This window comes from Pinus tabuliformis, chromosome 1_1 (genome assembly GCF_031772625.1).
Source record: "Pinus tabuliformis cultivar Carrire ecotype Pingquan chromosome 1_1, CPIR1, whole genome shotgun sequence".
In the NCBI taxonomy this organism is placed as follows: Eukaryota; Viridiplantae; Streptophyta; class Pinopsida; order Pinales; family Pinaceae; genus Pinus; species Pinus tabuliformis.
Window position 1 is genome coordinate 900,977,437 of NC_142297.1, and position 8,307 is coordinate 900,985,743.

The window sequence follows — 8,307 nt, forward strand, 5'->3', positions numbered from 1 at the left end:
ACAAATTGTATCATTTGTTCTTTGTCTTTATAATCTATTTGCATCTTTTGGAATTCTTCAATTTGTCATGTCTGTTGATACAAGATGATAAAATCCTCTAAGTGGTAAACAAAATAGTCGAACTAAGAAGGGATCTGACAATCCTAAATAAATATTTTGTGGAATCTTGTGGTTGCTAAAACCTTGTGATGAATTGTTATAACAGGACTGGATTGTGCAATCTTCAGTATTCTTCGAAACATATGTTTGTTGTTTATGTTTTGAGTGATGCAAATACACAGACTGATTGACATCTCTACTCTTGTGATTCAAATGTCGATAAGGAGTTCTAGTGATTTGAATTTCCCTTATCATGTGTATGGCAATTTCCTGATTTACTTTAGGTGTTGACGTTGTTGAGTTGGTTACAGAGCCTTCACTTGGAATGTTCATCATCTGAACTGCAACATCTGAGCGTGTTTTTCCCTCAACTGGTTTGTCTTCTTCTTGAGTTTTGATATTCGTTGGATTGGTATTCATTCCTTTTTCTTCAACTTGAATTTCTACATTTGAATATTTTGACGTTTCCTTCTCGATATTCCTTCTCAATAAGTTTATGTGCCTTGTTTTCCAACGACTTCTTGCCCTTCTTAAGCTTCTTAATTTGCATTGGTAATTTTTCACTATAGTCTTTAAGTCGAGAAACTTCTATATTTTTGTCAGTAGTGATTTTGTTAACTTCCCTTTGCATATTTTGTATCACTTTTTTACTTTCTCGATAAATTACATTTGAGATATCTTGTATGTCTTATGGTGATACTGAATTTGGTTTCAATATAACATCATGTAGCATTATTTTTGTATTTGTAGGAAAATTTCAACAACCTTTTTTTCATATTTAGGATAAAAGACCCTAGTGATTCCATCCAGGGTGAACCCAAAATAACGTCACATTGATGGCTCCATAGGAATCGAAGTGAGAATAGTGATATAAATGTATAATCCCCAATGGTTAATTGTAAATCGATTATGTTACATTATTTTTTATCCCAATGGTCTACTTTTTCGATTATATTTGACTCAGGAATCACCAATTGGTTTGCGCATTTAGGGTTTATATAATTTTTTTCTTCAGCGAGTGAGATAGAAATAGTAACATATTTTCCTGCAAGAGTCCCCTTAATTCTAATTAGCACCGGGGCATGGCTGGGTGAGGTTTTTTTAAATCTTCCTTCCTCCAATTTTGAATTAGACTTTATTCCTTTCTCTTCAATAATTGATTCCATTTTGCTTTGTTGATAATACTTTGACTCATGATTTTATATATTCTTAGTTGAGTGACCCACTTCTTCAATATTCCTTTACACTCTTATATATAAACCTAACTTTCGGTAATTTTAATTAACTTTCTAATATAACCTTTTATATCACCCTTTATATATATATATATATATATTTCTTGACTTATTTGATAATAAAAAAATTGTAATTTTGTACTTTAATGTTGTAACGCAACGCCCTTTTATACTTTATTAAAAAGGTAACTTTTAAAATTTTTTCTCATAGATTTTTCCAATTACTTGGTACCTTTATTCATAAATTCTTTTAATATAATATAATATTTTTATTTTTATTTTTTTTGTTACTTAGGAAATCCTTGATTTAACCTTCCTTCACCTTTTCGTGATTTACTTAAATATAATATATCGATTTGTTAATTAAATGTTTAATAAATGTTACGAAATGAGGAAGTACATATGGAGGGATGTAGATCGGTTTACAAATTCTTGTGGACAAATTAACGTTAAAATTTATTATTGTACGAACAAATATAGCCCCTTGCCTATACAATGGTGGCACAAAAAATGATGTGGCAACCTGTGGATGATTGTACAGAACTGTATGGATTGAGAACTACAAAATAAATGTAGTGTCAAGTACGAAGTTTTTTTATGGTTGATTGAATGGCAATTGTTGTGCAAAAAGTGATTGCAATAGGGAAGGCAGACAGAACCAGGGGATTTGGCAGTGGCATGCGAGGAGTTGACCGACAATGAGTACAGGGTCGAGGCGGCAACAGAATATGGTGGTTTTTTAGGGGGTGGTGATGGTAAACAAGACAGACAGTAGAAGTGGTTCGTAGTGGAGTCGAGCACTAGGGGAGAGATTCCTAATGTTGTGCTGGGACCAGTAATTGATATAGTACTGGTCCCACCAAACTACCATAAATTGAAACTTTTGAAACCAATATTTAAACAAAATAAATAACATAAAGTATAAATAAGTATTAATTTATGTCCAAAATTTCCCCATACATTGACTGGGCCCACAACTATCCATAAATAGTATTTTACTACTTAAGACTGCAAACCATATTAACCCCACTAGAAAATAGCTAAAACCATAAAGGCTTCCAAAATGGTCTATTCCAGAAGTACAAAGCAGCAATCACTTCAACCCCCACTCATCAAAACTGCAGCTTTGCATCCCAAATAAATATGCCTACCTGCACATAACAAAAGGGAATGTATTTCAGCCATAACTATTGTGTTGTTCAACAACTAAACACCCTATGTTCAATAAATGACACCCAACCCAATAACATTTAAACCCACTTTGTTCAATAAATGACACCCAAACCCAATAACTGCAATAAATGACACCCAACTCACTCTATTTCTCATTAAAACATATCAAAGCACATGGATCAACAAATAACCAATTCCCAACCATTAGATCACATCAAATTAAATCTAGACCACATTCTAAATGAAGCCATTGCAATCCATGTGCATCCATGTCCACCAATTATATTCAAGTGCCCAAAACTATAAAAGAAGTCCACCCACTGTTGAAGTTGCATCTTATGCTTTCAAACTATTCAGCAAACTTGAAGACAACATCACAAAACAGTTGCCAATATATCCAGGTTAGTTATATGAATTACAACTCATTCTTCTTACAGTTCTGTTTTCATTGTTTTCATTTATCAGATTTCTTACATGATCTCTCTGGCCATAACTACTAGAAGGATACCTGGATGGTTTCACAAACAGCCATTGAAAGTAATTGTTCTTATAGTTCTGTTTTCATTGTTTTCATTGATTTCATTATCAGAGTTCTTACATGATCTGTCTGGCCATAACTGCTAAAAGGATACCTAGATGGTTTCACAAACAGCCATTGAAAGTCATTGTTCTTACAGTTCTGTTTTCATTGTTTTCATTTATCAGAGTTCTTACATGATCTGTTTGGCCATAACTGCTAAAAGGATACCTGGATGGTTTCACAAACAGCCATTGAATAAAAAGTAGGTTCTAAATACAGCTATTTAGAAAAGTTAAAACCATTCCTTAAAATAAAAATAAAAAATGAATGCCTTCAACATACTTAATTTTTTCAGTTCAATTTTCTAAAACTTTTTATGACTGATAAGTCCATTCCAAAGCTGATCACAGCTGCAAGTTGTTCCCAACATAGAATCAGTTGTTCCCAACATAGAATTTATGTCTGGAATGGTGGCCATGGACTGCAATGGAGAAGTTGCAGTACTGAGACATTTTTGGCAATGCCAAACAGCAAAAAAAATGGAAAATGATATTTGAAACAACTATCATAGAATCCTACTTGAATCCATATAAAAGTTGCTAAATTGATGAACTATGGATTTACTTGGAATGACATTTGCAAAATTTTGACACTGCCCTATGAAAGTGAAACATTTACTCTCATTATGAAAACAGATGAATACATGGAAAAATCCAGTGTGAACGAAAAAAATACTAAATATTCAGAGTAACTCGAGAATATTGAAATGCTCGATAAGTTCCCTGCGGAAAGAGGATTTGCATTAAATCGAAGGCTAGAAAATGTGAATTCATATTGATGTGCAATATTAATATGATTTATCACTTCTGGTGCTCCCATATCCAAACTTCAACAGCTTGAGAAAGAGAATCTTTTGAAATTGGATGTACAATTTCATAGTTGTGTCATTGGTCATATAAAAGTTGCTAAATTGATGAACAGGCAGGCAATTGAGAGACCACAAGGCTGATCACAACTGCAAGTTGTTCCCAACATAGAATTTATGCCTAGAATGGTGGCCATGGACTACAATGGAGAAGTTGCAGTACTGAGACATTTTTGGCAATGCCAAAAAGCAAAAAAAATGGAAAATGATATTTGAAACAACTATCATAGAATCCTACTTGAATCCATATAAAAGTTGCTAAACTGATGAACAGGCAGGCAATTGAGAGACCACAAGGCTGATCACAGCTGCAAGTTGTTCCTAACATAGAATTTATGCCTAGAATGGTGGCCATGGACTGCAATGGAGAAGTCGCAGTACTAAGACATTTTTGGCAATGCCAAACAACAAAAAAATGGAAAATGATATTTGAAACAACTATCATAGAATCCTACTTGAATCCATATAAAAGTTGCTAAATTAATGAACTATGGATTTACTTGGAATGACATTTGCAAAATTTTGACACAGCCCTATGAAAGTGAAACATTTACTCTTATTATGAAAATAGATGAATACATGGAAAAATCCAGTGTGAACGAAGAAAATACTAAATATTCAGAGTAACTCGAGAATATTGAAATGCTCGATAAGTTCCCTGCGGAAAGAGGATTTGAATTAAATCGAATGCTAGAAAATGTGAATTCATATTGATGTGCAATATTAATATGATTTATCACTTCTGGTGCTCCCATATCCAAACTTCAACAGCTTGAGAAAGAGAATCTTTTGAAATTGGATGTACAATTTCATAGTTGTGTCATTGGTCATATAAAAGTTGCTAAATTGGTGAACATGCAAGCAAATGAGAGACCACAAGGCTGATCACAGCTGCAAGTTGTTCCCAACATAGAATTTATGCCTAGAATGGTGGCCATGGACTGCAATGGAGAAGTTGCAGTACTGAGACATTTTTGGCAATGCCAAAAAGCAAAAAAAATGGAAAATGATATTTGAAACAACTATCATAGAATCCTACTTGAATCCATATAAAAGTTGCTAAACTGATGAACAGGCAGGCAATTGAGAGACCACAAGGCTGATCACAGCTGCAAGTTGTTCCCAACATAGAATTTATGCCTGGAATGGTGGCCATGGACTGCAATGGAGAAGTTGCAGTACTGAGACATTTTTGGCAATGCCAAACAGCAAAAAAAATGGAAAATGATATTTGAAACAACTATCATAGAATCCTACTTGAATCCATATAAAAGTTGCTAAATTGATGAACTATGGATTTACTTGGAATGACATTTGCAAAATTTTGACACCGCCCTATGAAAGTGAAACATTTACTCTCATTATGAAAATAGATGAATACATGGAAAAATCCAGTGTGAACGAAAAAAATACTAAATATTCAGAGTAACTCGAGAATATTGAAATGCTCAATAAGTGTTGAGAATGCAACAAGATGATGGAGCTTAGTGCAAAGGAGTCGCCTTCACTAAGTGGGCCCGCAAGCAAATTATGGCGCAAAGTCTATTTTTAGACTATGTTTATTTTTAGACATATGGATCATGGTCTATGAGTTGCAGGACGCTGTTTATGGATGATTGGTCATGTTGGGAAAAATAGATGGACTTCTATTTTGGATCACAGCAGGAGTGATCAGAGTCTATTTTTAGACTGCTAGTCAAAAATAGAAAAGTCAAATATTATTGTCTCATAATAATATTTAGACTATAAACATTATCTTATCCTCTTGGAGCACTTCAATTTGAGCTACAGATGTGGCACATGCACCTGTCAGAAGGAAATATGCTTTTCTTATGAGTCAGTTGAGCTATTGCATGCAGGACATCAGTTAGAACTCATGCATATGAGTTCTGTGGAGTTGGATGTGGAGTTGATGGAGTTGTGTTTAGTTTGACTTCGTTAAACTAGTTGTAATTAGTCTAACTGCAAATAGACTAGTGATGAGTGATGTGAATTAATTGATTAAATTAATTCACTAATTATTAACTCATAATGCAACTGAACAATACATCAGTTAACTTAGTGCATGTACAGTTCAGTGGAGACAGGTGTTAGAGGTTGAGATTGCTATCAGTTGTGACTATAGTTGTGCATGGTATCTTGCACAATCAATAGATTGAGTATGCCCATGAGGATTGCTCAGTATATGCCCAGTGAAATAGCCTGTGCTCACGTAATTTCCAGAGTGAGTGATTCTCAAGCATTGTGCAGTGGAGGCAGGCAAAGTAGCGGAGGAGATGTGAACCTGTGACTTGTTCGAATCTGAGCTAGTTTTGTGTGTAACAGGTGGAGATAGTACTGAGTACTTGAGAGGAGTATTGTACTATGTATTGTTACATGTTCTCAATCATTAATATACTGATAGTGTGGGGTTTTCAACTGTAAGCTTTCCCCGGGTTACATATTGTGTTAATGTGTGCATGCGATTTGTTAGTGTCGGTCATGATGCCCACCATCAGTGATCAAAAAACTCTTTGCATATGCATAAGTAGGTGTCTCATCGATGTCAGTTTTGCATCCCGTTAGGCATGCCATAAAACTGATGGAGGAGCTGGTCCTTGTTCCCTTCTTGGCTTTGCTGGATCAGGTCATATCATAATGAAGTTGGGTCATACTTGTTTTCATTTTTGTCTTGAGGTCCCCAGTCTTAGGTCTAGGGTTTTTGGGTCAAAAATCACTGCAAGGTCATGAGTCAAAGGTCAATGAGTGCCCAGTAAGCCAGAAGGAGGTATGTACATATGTTTCATTAACATTTTTCATCAGCTACAGATCATTTATACCTTGGTTTTAAAAGCCCTGTTTTTAAACCCAAGGTCATGTGAAATTTGCAAAAAATAAGGAAAATTTCAAAAGTTTTCAAAATGCCGGCAATAACCCTGGTCTCCTCGCCAGAGTCCATCAGATGGTCAACCTGCAAAAAGAACGGAGTTAAAGTGCCTCAAAAGCTAAATTCAGGACAAAACAACTCAAGAAACAGTGTTAAAGTGAATGCCAAAATAGAACATTAGAGAGTGGGTTTTGTGATTTAATTTTTTCAAATTCAACCTACAAGAGCTAAATTTCCCTCTAAACATTTCATTATGCCTCTATGAGCTAACAAAGAGGAGCAAGAGGGCGAAAATAGTGAAGGAGGTCGAATTGCAGTGAAATTGGAGAGTTTCTCTGGTGCGCGACCACTCGGGCAGGGTGCGCGACCACCTGGGCGGTGCGCGACCACTCGAGCTGTAACTTGCAGAACCGGCTCAAACCCACTCAAATTGCCTTGTGACTTGTAAATTGCTCGAGGTAGGCCTCTCAAATGTTTTGAATGTTGAAAATAAGGATGATGAGCTTGTGTTTGTGCATTTTTATCATCAAAATTATGAAGAGAAATAGGTTAAGTGATTGCTTGTTCTTGTAGGCAATTTTGCTAGGGTTATGTTTGATTTCAAGGTTTTTAATTCCTTTTTATTCCCTCCATTACTCCTATTAGATTTACACTTGTCATCATGTGTCTCAATCTCATCTCATTTGCAAAGAATGAATCTCAATTCCCCATTCCCTATACCTAAAACCCTAAACCCTCTATACAAATCTGTCCCAAAACCCTAATTCATTCCCCACAGCAATATCATTATAAAAATATGTAAAACCACAGCAAAGATCAAATAGTGATGTGAAAATGAAAGAGAAATTGCAATAATAAAACAAAAAGACAAAAAACAGAGAAAAAGATTACTATGTGTAGCCAAGTTATTGCAAAGACAAAAGAAACTTATTGCTGTGTATAGTCCTCATAAAAACAGTGAAAAGGAGGCTGTTATTCATAACAAAAACAAAGTAAATACAGCTGTACCTATTTGTTAAAGGACAGGTTGCCTTGAAATACTGTTTGTAAAGGAAGATTGCTGTGTTTTCAGACCCAAACCTATGTATCTTTTTTCCTTCTATTCCCCTAGATGCAATACATCTCCTTTCTCTTTGAATCTGTCAAATAAAGCCTTTCCCCTCCCCTTATGACAAATGCAAATTAATCCCTTATTGCCCCTTAGCATCAAAAGCATATCAGTTCCTTGGAAAAACAGAGTATGCTTCAAAATGTACAGTCAAAGGACATAATTAAAAAGCAAGTTGTTGATGCTAGTTATCATTGTTGCCCTATACCTCTGTAATCATGCTATCCTTTACCCCCTGTTGAAAATTGTATTGTCCTTTCCCTTGGTGACCCTATTACATGTTTTCCCTAATAAAGATATGTCTTTGCAAATGATTTCCCAATGATGAGAGATAGGATAACATGTTTGACATTGTGTGAATTATTCCTTAAAAGTTCCCTG